This window comes from Anser anser (genome assembly GCF_964211835.1).
Source record: "Anser anser genome assembly, chromosome: 4".
Lineage (NCBI taxonomy): Eukaryota > Metazoa > Chordata > Aves > Anseriformes > Anatidae > Anser > Anser anser.
The window spans coordinates 41,290,829-41,296,828 of NC_139724.1; the positions used below are offsets into that span (position 1 = coordinate 41,290,829).

General features: G+C 35.5%; 1 long non-coding RNA gene across 1 annotated transcript in view; it reads right to left on the reverse strand.

Moving 5' to 3' along the window:
- Window positions 1-4,969, reverse strand: part of LOC310898659 — a 51,835-nt gene extending 46,866 nt beyond the window's left edge. The window contains exons 1-3 of the long non-coding RNA XR_014583516.1: window positions 4,617-4,969; window positions 2,465-2,593; window positions 2,064-2,231 (exon numbers count right to left, since the gene is read on the reverse strand). This is a non-coding gene — a long non-coding RNA (uncharacterized lncRNA). The remainder of the gene's footprint in view (window positions 1-2,063; window positions 2,232-2,464; window positions 2,594-4,616) is intronic.
- Window positions 4,970-6,000: the final 1,031 nt, after the last annotated feature.

Genomic DNA, 6,000 nt, shown 5'->3' on the forward strand with positions numbered 1-6,000 from the left:
GGTTTCAAGTACCACAATATCCAACTTTCAGTTGCTGTTCAATCTGACCTTCCCACTATTCTGCTAAAAAAAAAAAAAAAATATTTCAAGAACTCCTCAAAATCTTTAGCTTTATAATAGATGTTACCATTCTATTTGGTAAATACTTTACCTGTGTGTCTATCACACACAGAGGTGTCTTTGCTATATTTCTCAGAATTTACAAAACAAAGCTAAAATCATAACACAGTTATGCATTCTGCTGTGCCACAGATTACGAATACTCTCAAAAGAGAGGTGGGGTGCAAAATTGCTCCATTAAATTTCAGTTATACATTCAAGGCACCCATGCCCCCAAAGCACTTAATAAGAACAGCAAACTTTATTGCACTTAAATGAATTTTCAAAAGGAGGAAAGAAAGCATCTCGTCTCCCAAAATGAGAAAGAAAAGATTGGGAATAGAAAGTGGAGTGATTCACTTACATAAATTAAAAAAAAAAAAAAAAAAGTGAAGTCCAAGCATGTAGGTAATAAATAAACTGAACAGAAATCAACAACACAACAACATTGTTCTAAGTTTGTGCTTGCTGACTGTCATTTGTCTCTCAAATAACCTCTTTCCTTGACTGCTTTCACTTATTGCAACTTGTTCTCCATAAATAAGAGACAATGATTGCTGGGACGGGGATTCTCTATGTTTTATCATTTCCAAAGTTCTGGGCACAGCAAATTCCTAATTCCTGACCCGTAGGTGCTATTGCAATAACCATGAGCAGTAAGAAAAGAGCCAGCAATCTAGTGAACAACAACAAAAATTGCAAAGCCAAAAGTGCACATTTTAAAATTATGTATGAATATCTGTGTCATTAAGATATGCTTATTCTCTAATATCCACAATACTACTTCATGAAAGTCTACGAGTACTTGTTTTTCCAGCTATCACATGGGTTTCCTTGAACACTAGTGCAAATAAGTTCTTCGAGTAAAAATCACAGTAGAAGTTTTCTCACAACTGTTATTATGTTGGTTTACCACGTGCTCAGGATAGGATTAACCTTACCTAACCTTAGGCATGTATGGCCCAGTTCAGTTGCCTGCACCTGAACCCCAGCTGCTCTGGTAGTCAAAGATAGACACTTCCAGCAGCCAATTAGTCTCATTCTAATGTAGATATCTCAGATAAATTGTGTCCTAAAAATGCCTCTCTCTCTCCATTTGCTCTAAGAACAACATAGTATAAAGAGCCCAAGAATACATGTCTATGTCATTACATATATATGCATTAAAATGAACCCTTATCCAGAGAGGTTAACATTGCTCAAGGATTGACTAGCTGTTTGGAGATCATTTGTAAACAGTAAAAAAGGATCATCACAGCACAACTGTGTTATTCAAGCAGAGAAAACACCATGTATTCCTATACTTCATGTATATTCCTATACACTGAGAAAGATACTACAAATAGTGACCTTTCTGCAATGACCTCCATGTGAAATATTTGTTTACTTAAATGCATTATCGAAGAGCTGCAACTAAACAACTGGTAAATTTTTCACAAATGGGAAAGGAGCAGGATTATTTGCTCAAATATAGAGTTCATGAGAAGGTGTAAAAGCACTTTTATGAATTTGCTTTTCACAACTTTCCTGTGAAAAGTAGATTATGACAGTTTTACAGATGGGTACATTCAAGTATAGAAATATGAATTGTAAAGCCTAGCTAACAGGGCAAGTTATCAGCAAAGCTAGGTAAGTACCAATTTTCCTTTCTGTCCTGTTCTCTGAATGCTATGTGATGATGACTTTCTGGAAAGGATATTTAACAGAATCTCTCTTAAAAAAAATAAATAGAGAGACAGAAAGGTTAAAATAATACTAATACTTTTTTTAAAAAAGCAGCCAGCATTTCCCCTCTCCAAGTTTTAATTAAATGTACATTCATTAATAATAAAAAAATGAACTTATAAGCAGTTCACCAAATTCAAATGCTTTGAATATTCCCTCAAACTGATTCTCAAAGCATGAGGTAACTAATTCACTGACCTTAACTCTTCAACGAATGTGCTAAACTTTTTAAGTCCTACCTTGTGCTGCAGAAGCTCTTCCACTCAAGTAGCAAATATAATCAGTCTTCCTTCATGTTTGAATGTTATCAGCAAAGAAAGTGTTGCTTGCTTGATTTGAGTTCATAAAGTTAGTCTTCAAAGCTCGCTGATTTTCGCCTCCTTCTCACCCTCTCATATTTTCTCTTTCTGTTGATAGTACATTTGGACCAGGGCATTAGAATAGTTTGTGCTGGAAAGCCTCACTAGCCAAACTAAAGGATGCTGGATTCTTCATGGAAAATACATATTAATGAAATACAATTTAAAACAACAACAGTAGACTTTTTTATATCACTGTCCATGTCTGACAAAACATAACCTGTATATGCTATTACATACTGTAGCACATCTAGTTAGTGCCTAGTTATTTTATATTTTACCTGTGCTGAGAGAGGAAGAAAGGAAGGATGGACTGGAAAACTGCATACAAAACATGTTGATCATGTTGTCATTTGCTGTATCAAAGAAAGGTGCTCAGAAATCCATGCTGCAGGCATACAATAAAAATCCTGCACAAAACAGCAGATGTTTTATTTTTAGTAAACCCTAAACCTCATACATGCTATACATACTAGTGAATGTCGCCAGACCTGCATAAAACTTGATCTTCTAATGGCTATAAGTCATGAACAGAACAATTTAGTTGATTTCGTAATTAGTATATCTCTTACAGAAACAGTTTCCTACAGTTAATTTGTCAGAGAGATACCACTTACAGATGTCTTGCATCACGGTTACTCTGTCAGAAGAACTCACAACACTAATCTTATTTAGAGTAAACTTACTTGAGCTTTATTTAAAGTTTCTTCTTCTATCAGACTCTATCAGCAGAAGTAACTGGCATAACCACAGTTAGACTAAAAATGCTATCTCTCAGAGAGCAATGCCTCAGTCAATATTTACAAGTAAGCTACAGAAGGCCTCAGAAAAAGCCTATAGTACTGCAATACTGTTGGGAGGAAATATGTAATTGGCTCCCTTGAAAGCCTTATCAGATGACAAATATTAGTTCACATAAAATTGTCCAGTTAGGAGAAAAGTAAGAAAAAGAATAATTTTCCCTAAGGTTTTTGGTTGATGTTTTTGTCCAGTTAAATATCACCAATATAAAACACCACTGGCAATTATTACTGAGGTAGCCCAGGATAGCTTTTCTGAAAGCACATTTCAGCTTACAAAACGAAGTTTCAGGACTGCTATTTTTTTCTCCCCAAGGATTCTCCACTTTTTCAGCAATAAGGAAAAATTATTGTATAGCATCCACAACACAAATAACCTGCATGCATGACTATACAAAAGCAGGAGAAAGACAAGCAAAATACATGGCAAAACAGATGAATTTCACTCCATGTGCACACCTTTACTACTTGAGATTTTCTGTGCATGTGCGAAATAAAGATAAAATAAAGCCATCTAAAATTTTATTTTACTTTTTGTGTGTGCAGGGGGGTAGTCAAGGTATTTGAATCAGTCATTTAAATTATTCAGTCATTTACAGCCATTGAAATTTATCTGCACTGAAAGGTGCTCACAAATACTAAGACCCAGTTCTCCTTTCCCCTGCACTTTATGTAGTCATTTCTATAACTGTCAAGACAAACAACATGAGTTAACTTAGTACCAAGGCAAAAAGACAGGTTTCCAGCAACATGCAAGGGCAGCTTTAGCAAAAGCAGCGCACTCAAAAATGGAAAGTTTCAAAATTGTGATAGCACAGCATTGTCTAATTAGAAAACTGAGGATTTTTACCAAGTTCTGCTGACACCTGATAGAAAACTTTCAGAATGGCCATTATACTGGTGTGGTTTTAAATATCCTTGTTCTACATATATCGTGTAGGAATGAAGAAATAAATAAGTCCTCAAAAACAACTTGGGGGGGGGGGGGGGGGGAAGGAATATTATTCCATTTCCATGGTTCACTGATTCAATTAATGTTACTTTTTTAATGCTTTTCGCAGCATATATGTAGCCACCTAATGCATAACTAGGCTGAACTTCTCAATCACATCACTGAACAGCTTAAAAATAAAAATTTAACTTCCACTTGAAAATACAGGTTTTGAATGCACATTAAAATTGCATACTTACAATTGTATACTTACTTAACAACATTAACTATTTGAATAATAAAGAGAACTGATTGTTTTAAATAGAACATCAACTTCAGTTTTCAGAAACAGTGGCTATCAGTATTTCTGATACAATGCACTACCGTTTCTAAGATTTTATGATCAGGTCATCAGCACGGTCAATAGACTTCGGAAAGTTAGAAAGCTTCCAAAGTATTCATATTTAAGGAAAAACAATGTAACAGAAACGTGTACACCTCTCTCTGTACGAGTAATACATCCTTTCTACATGATAGTGCATGGGCAGCTGCGTCCACATGGGTTTTCAAAATTACTTCTGTTACTATTTCAGCTGACATTAAATGTCTTTGTTTTTTAGATCATCCATCTACATGTATCACCATGGAACACACCTCAAAAATAAGGACAACAGAAGTCTGGGGTATGTCATGCCCACTTACAAGTTAGAGATGTCAGCCTTCTTTGCATGTTCTTCTTCATTGTACAGGTCAGCTAAAAAAACAACAAAATACTTCGCAATTTGTGCACTGTGTTCACAGAGATGTTGCTTTTTTAAAATGAAGTTAAGCCCTATGACCTGAGCGCCAGGGATCCCAAAAGCCAGATGATTTTAATTTTCAGAGTATCAGCTCACATTAGCAGTAGTTATGGGAAAATTTCTAAGATTTATGCCAAAATACCTATAGTAAAAATACTTCCCCCCATTACCCATTGAGGTTTTGGGACTGTAGCAGTGAAATTATCCAATGAACAGGAAGGAATTTGCCAGCCAAACTGCATTCCAGACTAATTACAACCACCTGGTACATAGGAACTTTGCACATGTGCTAAGAGAGGTGAAATGAATGTGCTGTCTTTTTGAATGCAATCAGCAATAATGTAATTTTACTTGCTGCTGTGCTGTACTAATACATTGGCAAAAGCATAATATTTCAATAGGAAACTAATACTGCTTATAATGAGATAAATACCTTAAGAAAGACAATGTAATACACTGAATTAATGCCAGTATACCAGAGATTTCATATCAAAAAGGGGGAAAAAAGGAAAAAAAGAAAAAAGAGAAAGAAAAATGCAAAATAGGAACATAAAAGAAGAAATGAAAATTTTCCTGTCCCCAAAGCATACAAGTTCAGCTTGCCTAAATTGGGTAGGAAGTCTTTTATTTTTAAAACATTATTTATCTAATGATGAAGGCCAGGCTTTTTCACCAGTGCCCAGGATGTCAGTTCCAATATTTACCCACAACATTATCCCTCCACAAAGCTGTTAAATGGCATGCAGACATCTGTGTTGTCACACAGGTATGGGAATCCTGGCAGATTTTCACAGTAATTTTTTCAGAACAATTAGAAACTAAAAACATAATTTGGAGAAAGTTACATGAGCATTGCAACTTTTTTTTTTTTGGTCAAGCAATCTTACTGTATTTTGAACTATCCTACAAAACAGGTTATTGTTACTTCAAAGCAGAAACTGGAAGTATGTTAAACAAACCAGACATAATTTGGGTTCAGTGAACAGGTTGTACACATCAGAGTTTGTCAGCTGTTGGTCAGACAGTCAAGTTTATACCAAACAAATCCTTCTAAGTTTGCAAGGTAATGCTCCTGTCACTCACTCAGTGGGTTCCTTCTCTGCTCGACTGAAACCGTCTCCTAGGCTCACGGTGATAAGTGACCCTGAAAAAAGCTCTCACTAAATGATGCTACCAAGTACCAAGTGAAGCTAAGGCATTTCAAGAAACCCTGCGGCACTGAATTAAGCAACATATTTAGGATTGCAAAACTTGTTTTCATTGTGATGTTCTGTAGGATAATAGAG